This window comes from Poeciliopsis prolifica, unplaced genomic scaffold (assembly GCF_027474105.1).
Source record: "Poeciliopsis prolifica strain line A6 unplaced genomic scaffold, Auburn_PproV2 SCAFFOLD001, whole genome shotgun sequence".
Lineage (NCBI taxonomy): Eukaryota > Metazoa > Chordata > Actinopteri > Cyprinodontiformes > Poeciliidae > Poeciliopsis > Poeciliopsis prolifica.
Window position 1 is genome coordinate 23933641 of NW_026562376.1, and position 9663 is coordinate 23943303.

At 40.6% G+C, this 9663-nt stretch overlaps 1 long non-coding RNA gene across 3 annotated transcripts in view; it reads left to right on the forward strand.

Annotated features, from left to right (window-relative positions):
- LOC129366238 (uncharacterized) overlaps nt 1-9586 on the forward strand; it is a 36740-nt gene extending 27154 nt beyond the window's left edge. For all 3 annotated transcript variants that reach the window (XR_008606595.1, XR_008606593.1, XR_008606594.1), the window contains 4 exons: nt 497-618; nt 3867-3990; nt 5995-6069; nt 8692-9586. This is a non-coding gene — a long non-coding RNA (uncharacterized LOC129366238). The remainder of the gene's footprint in view (nt 1-496; nt 619-3866; nt 3991-5994; nt 6070-8691) is intronic.
- Nucleotides 9587-9663: the final 77 nt, after the last annotated feature.

Consider the following 9663-nt stretch of genomic DNA (forward strand, 5'->3'; position numbering starts at 1 on the left):
AAAAGCAGCAATAATGTATTTGAAGTGATTGTTGCTTTTTGTGTGAATTAGACGTTAAAATTGACACATTAAGCTTCTGTGTGTTTCCACTTTATTTGAGAATAACTTTTGAGGAAAAATGTTTGCATTCATTTCTTGAGCGTGCACTCTTTGGATTGAGTTTTTGTTGTTGTTGTCTTTGTTTACCATTAAACGACGTGTGTGTGTGTGTGTGTGTGTGTGTGTGTGTGTGTGTGTGTGTGTATGTGTGTGTGTGTGTGCGTGTGTGTGTGTGTGTACACGTGTGTATTTCACTGTAAATCCTGCGAGTCAGAGGAACCCCAGTGCCAAAAACAAAAACCCCTCCCTGACAGAGAGTTTAAAACAAACTCCCTCTCATTCCTTTCTTAAATATTTTTACAGCTGATTTAAAGTTTTCTCGACAAATGTTATTTAATTTTCCATCAAAACACCATTTTACATTATTTTCCACTATTTGTGTGTGTATCATTTTTAGGGAGGAAGTCAGATGACGTCTAGCGGACAGAGACGAGACGCTTCGCCGCCGACGAAGTGGATGGTGAACCGGAGGAGAAGGGTCAAAGGTCGTTTGGTGTGAGGACGTCTTGGTATGGAGAGGTAAACGCGCGTGTCATCTGAGTCTGACTGAGCTTAAATCCTGTCTCGATGCAAGCAGAAAAATAAACGGATTCGTCTCGCAAAAGCCTTAATATTTGTTGGCAAAAACAAAAAAGTAAGAGGGAAGAGTGAAGGTGAGCGAGGAAATCCCGTTCAAGGTTCAGCCGATGGTTTCAGCTGTTAATCAAGTCTCCTGCTAACTTCAATGGAGCCGCACATTTTTGTCGAACGGAGCTAGAAAAACACTCATTAGTTTAAAAGCGCCTTTCAGTTCCTGTCAGGATGTCAGGTTTATTTCAAACAAAACAAACAAAAAACGCAGCCGATTTATAAAGGTTGAAGAAATTGCAGTTCAGAAGATTTTAGAAATTAAGAGACTTTATGTGACGTTGGAAGGATTTTAAGAGAAAAACTCTGGTTGGATTTTAGCCCAAATGAGACGATTTGAAGCAGATTATCAGGAGACTTTGGTTTTTTTTTTTTGTTTTTAGATTGATTCCCCCAACTGTTCATTTAGGGAGGGTTTTATTTGTGCAGTTTAGTTTTCATTTAACACTCCTTCACCTGGGAGAATCACTCACACATCTGTCATTCTTGGATCAAAGCTCCTGTTTACTTACAACCAAAAATAAAAAATCCTCTTAAAGTGTTTAAATAGTGTAAAGTTTAGAACGTGTTGAGAAATGAACCAAAGAGGGGCAAAAAAAAAAAAAAAAGCAAAAAGGATAGAGTTCATTCATGAGGTCATAAACTGGCTGGTTTCAGGGTCCCACTTTTCACCGCAGTGTTTATTGAGAACCAACATTTTCACCAACACTGTGGACGAAAGAAAAAAGAATTATTGAATAAATCGGAGACATTTTAAGACGTTTCTTCAAACTCTGTCAGGTGATCCCAGGACCGTCGCAGAACAACCATTGCAAGAGGTTTTAGATCATTTGCTGGTGTTTGCTCTAGTAAAGCCTGACTCCCCGGTCCTCTGACGGTCAGCGCCTGGCAGAGCAACCCGCAGCCCTACACTTTTCTGCACATTTGCAACAACCTCCATTTGTTGTGTGTGTGTTTGTGGCAGAGCAACATAAAGTAGAGCGTAACAGTGGAGTGGGAGGAAGAGATATTCTGCAAATAATAGATTAATTTGTATTCAGCCTTCTTTTGATCTGAAATTCCTAAGTTGAATAAAATCAAATCAAATAAAATGACGTCCTTTTTTTGCCACTAAATAAAAAGACAGAAGGTTTGGCAAAAAAAATTATTTTAGTACAATGACAAAATGCCATCAGTGGCAGAAAACTACCAGTCCACATGGATCTGAGCGGACCGTTCCTGTTTTGGTGGTGGCAGCGTCATGCTGCGGGGATCCTTTTCCTTGGACAGAGCTCCGGATGTGACGATTCTTCTAAATTCACAGCCACAGCTTCAGTTTTTGTTCTCGGTTTCCAGTTGTTGTTTTTTCTTTTCATTTTTACTTTTGTTTTTCCAGCTTCTTCAGGTTTTCATGCAACAAAATGGTGTAGTCAAAGTCCACGCCTAAATCCGACCCATGGTTTGTGGCAAACTGAGGTTCGTAGATGCTCCCCAGCTCGTCTCACTGAGCTTTGAGCTGCTTTGCAAGGAAGAATTTGGGGGGAAAATATGGTCAATGTCTTACTGCGCAAAGCTACCCTAAAAGAAAGCAATGACTCGAGGCCGAATATTTATGCACGCCACACTTTTCAGATTTGTATTTTAAAGTCTGTTAATTTTTTTTTTTTTTTTGTATAGCTTTACTAGTCACAACACCTTAATGTTTATGGAAATAAATTGACAAAATTTGATAAAAGTGAAATGTGCTGCTCATGCCACACACCTTCTCTTTCTGTGTGTGTGTGTGTGTGTGTGTGTGTGTGTGTGTGTGTTGTGTGTGTGTGTGTGTGTGTGTGTGTGTGTGTGTGTGTGGGTGTGTGTGAGAGAGAGAGAGAAACAGTTTTTTAGAAGAGTGTTTCATGTTGACCAAACAAATGTAGAGCCTTCTCCAGAATGAGGAGGAGACGTGACAGGCTCTGTGCAGAACAACAACAGAAACATATACATGAGGCGAGAACGGACAAAACTAAACCTCTGCACAAATGATGCAGCTTATAGAAAGAAGGGATTGTCATTTCTAATGACAATATATTAGGTTTTGCATTTTGTGCAGAATAAAAGAGTGTGTGTGAGTGTGTGAGAGAGAAGCAGACCTTTGCGTTGTCCTGTATTTTAACCACAGCTGAGGACATGCGTCTTCTTATCTTGTAGCTTATTCTTTGGTTTAACTACGAGGTGTAAGGCAAGTAGTTACTGTTTTAAAGCCTGCGTGTGTGTGTGTGTGGGGGGGGTGTGTGTGTGTTGATTTAAAGAAATACTACACGCAAGTAAAAATATTTCTCCTTTGGTCTTAATTTGTAGAAAGCATTTATTGTCCGTTTGAGTGTGAAAACAGTCTAAGAAGCTCAAAGCGTATCTGAAGACTCCTATGCACACTCTTCATATCTGAATGTATGCATGTGTGTGCGTGCGTGCGTGCGTGCGTGTGTGTGTGTGTGTGTGTGTGTGTGTGTGCATGTTCTTACCAAACTCAGGAGTTATAAATTGTAAAAATAAATAAATAAATAAATTCAAAGCAATTCTGCATTTCCTTCATGTAAATTTTATTTTTGTTTGTTTTAGTTTTACGTATCCAGGGCTTATTGACTTGTATGTTTAGATAACTTGTGAACATACAAGTACGAACTCTCAGCTGTGACAGAATGAGAGTGTGGGCTGAACCTGAGCAGGCTGTGGATGTTCTCAAGTTGAGTTTGTTCTCCTGAACCTTTTGACAATGAACTTACAGTGAGAGAAATCTGCTGACGGAGGATTTATTTAGAGAATCTCACCAGTTTTTTTTCCCCCTCTGATTTTAGTATTTCTTTTTGGCATTAGTGGTCAGAATGGTGCAGAATTGATGCTTCATTGCTTGATGTTTTTTTTTTTTACAAATCTGTCAATAATAAATTTTAAGCAGTGGCTGATTTCTGACAGAAAATGTCCAATCAGACAAAAAGCAGGAAAAATGGGTTTTCCTTTAAAACGAGCAACAACTTTTGCTTGATCTCGTTTTTGCATTTCATGTTTGTTCCTAATCAGACATCTACAGCTGACTGTCTTTAAATGTGCTCAAAAATGTCTCGTCTTTTTCCTGAGGTTTTTATGTCTTTGTTGTACTTTTTTTTGCCATCCGGCGACAGGAAGCGGAAGCTAAACGAGCCGGGGAAGCAAAAAGCAGGAGACGGCTGCTGGGTGAAGGTGGAAGAAGGAGCCAGGAAGTCAAGTCTGAGCGGCCTCCACCCACGTCTGGTCGCAGACAGCCAGGTAAATGGAGGCGACTCCGGGACTGAACGTAAAAATCAGCAAAAAGAATAAAGAAAACATCGACTTTTTTTTTTTTCCCCAACGCAGAATTTGTATACTACAACATTAAGTCTTACTAAATAACTTTGGTCTAGTTTTTCAGTGCAGAAATATTAGCACACTTAAAATAAGACAAAATTATCACAAATAACTTTTCTGCAAGATATAGGAGCTTGTTTTAAGCAAATATCTCCTTCATATTGATGAAAATATTAGCTCATTATTTCTCTGTCTTGTTATAAAATGACCTGGTATAAAGGAATCAGTGTGAAGGAATTGTTGACTTAAAACAAGCTCCTGTATTTTGCTGAAAAGTTACGTGTGAGTTAGTTTCGCCTCATTTCAAGTGGACTAAGATATATAAATATTTTTTTTCTTGCTTTTTCTGGGTCCTCGTTAGCTGCGTTTCCCAGTGTGTACTCTTCTTGGGTTTCACACATTCAACATAAACAAGTACGGATACAGAACATACAGAAGTGACATCAGAAATTCAAAATAACACCAACTACAAGAACAGAAACAAACAAATGCAAATACACCATAGAGGCAAAAAAAACCCAAATCAAAACAAATGAACTCGGTAATAATAAAAAAAATGAAACATTCACTTCATTATATGCATATAAGGAATAAAAACATACACAATCAATGTAACTGTTAGGTACGGTGGAGAGCGTGTGGTGCTGCGGACTTATGTCTCCAAATGATATCATGAACTAGTAGATTGTAAAAGAAAACTTTAATGCAGAATTAATCAGATGCATTCTGGGTATTTTGAATGCAGTTACCTTTACAAAACAAAAAACAAACGCAAGGCGACCGTTTTGATGAAATACTTTGAACGTCTCTGCTTGTTTAAAATCCTGATTTGAAGAGAGCAGAACAATGACTGAATGAACGGAAGCATAGTTTTTATTTTAGTCATACAAATGGAAAACCAGAGATCAGCTTTGGTCGATTTTGATTATTTTTAAAATTTTTTTTTTTTTTTTACATCTCCTGCCCAACAGAGACGTGTAGATTTGTGTCGATAAGCCTGGATCTGGAGAGAGCATGTGGGGGTGGGGGGATGTTTCCAAACCTGTTTCAGTCCAACACAGCCCAGAGAGACTGTTTAGGATCTGAGTGAGCAACATTTCAGAAATCTGTAAATAGTTATCAGAAGAACACAAATGAAGGTACAAATGTCACAAATGAAGGCACTTAGTAAGAAAAATAATCAGCTTTTCTTTTCAGAGTTTCAGCAAAAAAGTTGTCAGGGTGTTTTTTTTTTTTGTTTGTTCTGTTTTAATATTTTGAATATGCATTTTGTGAAGCAGGACAGTCAGTCTGATGAATCCCAGGAAGAGACGCGCTTCCTGTCAGAACGATGCTGGAAACCTCTCAGGAATCCTGCTTTAATTTTTCTTATGCTGTCCTTCATTTTCAAGCTAGTTTAAAAAAAAAAAAAAAGAAAGTAATCAAATAAATACAAAACACGGCCCGACATGATCAAGCTCATAACTTTGACAAGCTGCAAAAATAAAAAAAATTGGTTTAATGTACATTTCTTGAGGAATATCCCACCTGTTCATGGATCAATAAATGTTCAGACTGCTTTAACGTTCAGACGGGTCGACAGACACGTATGTGTCTGTGGGTGTGTGTGCGTGTTTGGTGTATGTGTATGTGTGTGTGTGTGTGGGGGTGTGTGTGTGTGTGTGTGTGTGTGTGTGTGTGTGTCTGTGTGTGAGACGTTTCCACAGAGTCAGTAGGATTCATGTTGGTTGGTTTCCAGCTGCTTTTGTAGGAATTTGCAGACATGTGGCAGTGTGAGAAGGGTGTCCAATATGTGCGTGTGTGTGAGTGTGTGAAAGAGAAAAAGTTGCTTGTACGCCTGGAGATCAGCGTAGAGGCATATTGGGAGCGTTTTCTCCTCAGTGCGTGTGTGTACTCACTGTGTTTATCTCTCTCTGTTTCTTCCAGGATGAGCAACATGGCCTCCGTCTTCCTCGTGCTGAGCAGCCACACACTCAGGCTGGACACGCACACACAGGACAGGTGTGTATCTGCTGCTTTTCACGGTCAGGTCATGTTAAAGACAACATGCGGGAACTCTTGGCCGAATGTGTGAATTTTCAACACTTTACAGATAAATAAGAGAAATAAGAAAGTCAGCTTTTGCTGGAGTGCTGATTTAAATCGGACAGGAACACAGAAGTTGGTCATATGTTGTTTTTCTATACACTAACAAAGACGGTTAAATGTCTCACCTCCTTTGTGTTTTCACTCCTGTGAATTTCTGTAATGTTTTTAATTGTTAAAATCTGAGAACTAGAAGTGCACAAAGTGACTAGAAGCAATCAGGTCCAAACCTTATTACAGAAATTTGTTAGACAATCAGAGGTAAAGATGAACCTACAGGCATTTGGTTGTTACTTCTTTTACAAGACAAACCCAAACTAACAACGTCTGAGCTCTGCTGCGGCTATGTGTGTGTGTGTGTGTGTGTGTGTGTGTGTGTGTGTGTGTGTGTGTGTGTGTGTGTGTGTGTGTGTGTGTGTGTGTGTGTGTGTGTGTGTGTGTGTGTGTGTGTGTGAGGGTCCGCAGTTCTCTGCATGTCTCTGTCGAATAAATCGTTGAATTGATCGGATGTAAATCAGAACACGTGATATTTGAGTTTCTAGTCGTTTGTTGTGTCTTTCTCTGAGGTTGTTCAGACGACGTCCAGCTTTTCAGGGTTCAGGCAATAAAGTTCAGACTCCTGTCCGCTCCCTAAGGAGCTGACTGTGTGTCGTGTTGTTGTGCTGTAGATTTAATCTGAACGTATGCAGGTGTGTGACGCATGTTGAACCTGGAGTTTGCCGTGCGTAAATCACGCAGCGGGAGCAACGCGCTCCTGGCAGAGTTTTGGAAACTCCTGTCCAGGTCAGAAGAGAAAAGGAAAGAAAAACAAAACCTTCTCACGCAGGTTTCAACGTCTCGGATCAGCTCTGTAATTTCTCTTTAATTTATGCCGGCAGAACTGTAAAAGGGAGAACTGGGCGACGAGGGAGAGACTTTTCCCGTGACAAATTCAGCTTTTAAAATCTGTTGATCGTTGTGTGCTTTACCGCCCAGCGGCAGCGGAAAAGCACAAAAGAAACGCCGCACGACAGACACACCGTCTGCACTGAAAAATGAGAAGGGAGGCTTCATAGCTGCGCTGTCCTTCCACAAGGCGCGTTTTCAGCACCACGGAGCTGGACGGCAACACAAAGAGCCGGAGAGTCGGTCATGAAAATATCACGTTTGAAACTTTAATGCGAATCTGTCCACAAAAACGCCTCGTTTATTTTGTGGCTATTTTTTAAAAAGAGAAGAAGAAGAAAAAAATGGGCTGAAAAATGTTTTGTCTGCGTGTAGAAATGATAGAATGAGGAGTGTGAGAGAGGAGAACTGATGTAATTAAATCTAAACTATATGCCACGCAGTCACTAAGGGACGTAGGAGACTCTGAAGTGAGAATGTGAGAGGACCCAAGACCCTGCGGGGCCCGGGAGAGGCCCCGGTATCTGTTGTCAGCGCGGACAGGGTGATTTGGTGTGTGTGTGTGTGTGTGTGTGTGTGTGTGTGTGTGTGTGTGTGTGTGTGTGTGTGTGTGTGTGTAAGAGAGAGAGAGAGGGGCGGGGGGTCAGCGTGGATACTGTGGTAAAGACAGGGGGACAAAAACTCAACCAAAGCTTTCAATTTAAAGACGATTGTGGTGTGTGTGCGTGTGTGTGTGTGTGTGAGTGTGTTTTTGAGTGTGTTCTTGCTGCAATCGATACCACGGGGGGAGTGGGCTTTACGTGAATGAAGGAAGATAAAGCGTTGCCTCATGAAGCAGTGTGAGTTGTGATTTTGTTCATAGATTTAAATTCCTCTCAGCGATTGGTGTTTTAATCATAAAAAGTGTCCGAGCTGCCTGTGAAGTTGCACCGTCGGTTTTCTGTGTGTTTGCAGCTGTTCCACATTCCCACTAAAGAGATGTGGAGGAAAACAAAGTTTGAAGATTGCTCCGTCTTTTATTACAGCAGTACATTTACTTAAAGGGGAGGAGATGAGGGATAAGCCATGTCAGGAGATGATTGTTTTTATTTAAAATAAAAATAGTGTCCAGTTGCCCGTTTCGTGTGCAGAATTGCGCTTTCATTCCCTGCTTGAACAAAAAGCCAGTGTTGAGCCACTTTAGGTCTCTCCGCTGCTGCTCCAGTTCAGCGCAGCTGCGATCGTTTCATCAAGCGTGTTCGATTTCGGCCGTTAACGTGCGTCTTGTCACGTTTAGTTGATTTGTGGCGTTCATTTTTAATGCGGGGGAGACTAATGTTTTCTTGTCTTTCCCATTTTGAGGAGCTACCAGGAGAAACGCTGCTGATGAGCAGTTTGAACCTGCTTGAACACGTTTGGGGAGAAAAACAAAAAATCTAAAGTTATATTTATATTGAAGGTATTTAGTGCAGCAGTAATTGTGCCACAAATGATTTGGCTTAAAAGAAATAGAAATTAGAAATTTTTGTATAGGCTTCATTAAATTAATTTTTCCTAAAAAAACAAAACAAAAAAAATCATATCATTTATTTTAAGTCTTTTAATTAGGTGCATAAATCTCTATATGTCATTAGAGCATTATGAAAAGCTAAATGTGTTCTTGTCTCTTTGCAGCTGTGTGGATCATGACAGTGATCCAAAGGTGGACTCCCCTCAAGTCTAACTGTGTGTGTGTGTGTGTGTGTGTGTGTGTGTGTGTGTGTGTGTGTGTGTGTGTGTGTGAATATTAAAGTGTAAAATGAAAGATGATGATGGGATGTATTTAAAAACAGCTTGATGCCCTTTTATTTTTGCTGGTGCAACAATAATCACACTGTATATTATTGCATCGTGTTAAATTGATGATATAATGTCAACATTTTCACATCTTTCTTTAAACTTGTAAGATTTGTTTTCCTTTAAAAAACAAAAAAAAATACTGTACAACTGTGTCCCATGATTTCTGCATTTTTAAACATGACATTTGTGCGAATATGTATTTTTATGTTGTTGCTGCTGCTGCTGCTGTTGCAGTGACAGAGACATTTTGTTCCCACTGCGTTTGACTGAACGTGTTATAAAACTGTTACACAACTCGCGTCTCCTTCCTCTCGGATCCCGGAGCTTTGTGTCCAATTTTGCGAACAGCAGCGCGATCCCTTTCCGGATTCGGACCCATTTTCATACTCTCGCCCCTGTGCAGAGTACACGACAGGCTTCGCCTTCTGCCCCGGAGCCTCGGTCTGCCTGCATTTCGTGTTCGGTTTGCCCCGCGTGGATGGACGGATGGATGGATGGGGGAGGAAGAGGGGAGATGGTGATGAGAGGGGGGGCATGGCGGCTTGCATGGAGAGAGAGAGAGAGAGAGAGAGAGAGAGAGAGAGAGAGAGAGAGAGAGAGAGATTCGTCTCCTGAAAAATAAAAAAATAACAACAAAATGGTGACAGCTGTTCGTGGATCGTGCATTCCCTGTAAACAAACGTGTGTGGAAATTTTTAAAAGTACTGTGAAATAAAAGCGATGGAAATTTAGAAGCGTGTCTGAATGTTTATGTAACTCCCGCACACACACACACACACATTGCACCTCTATGTTTTGGATGGGAGA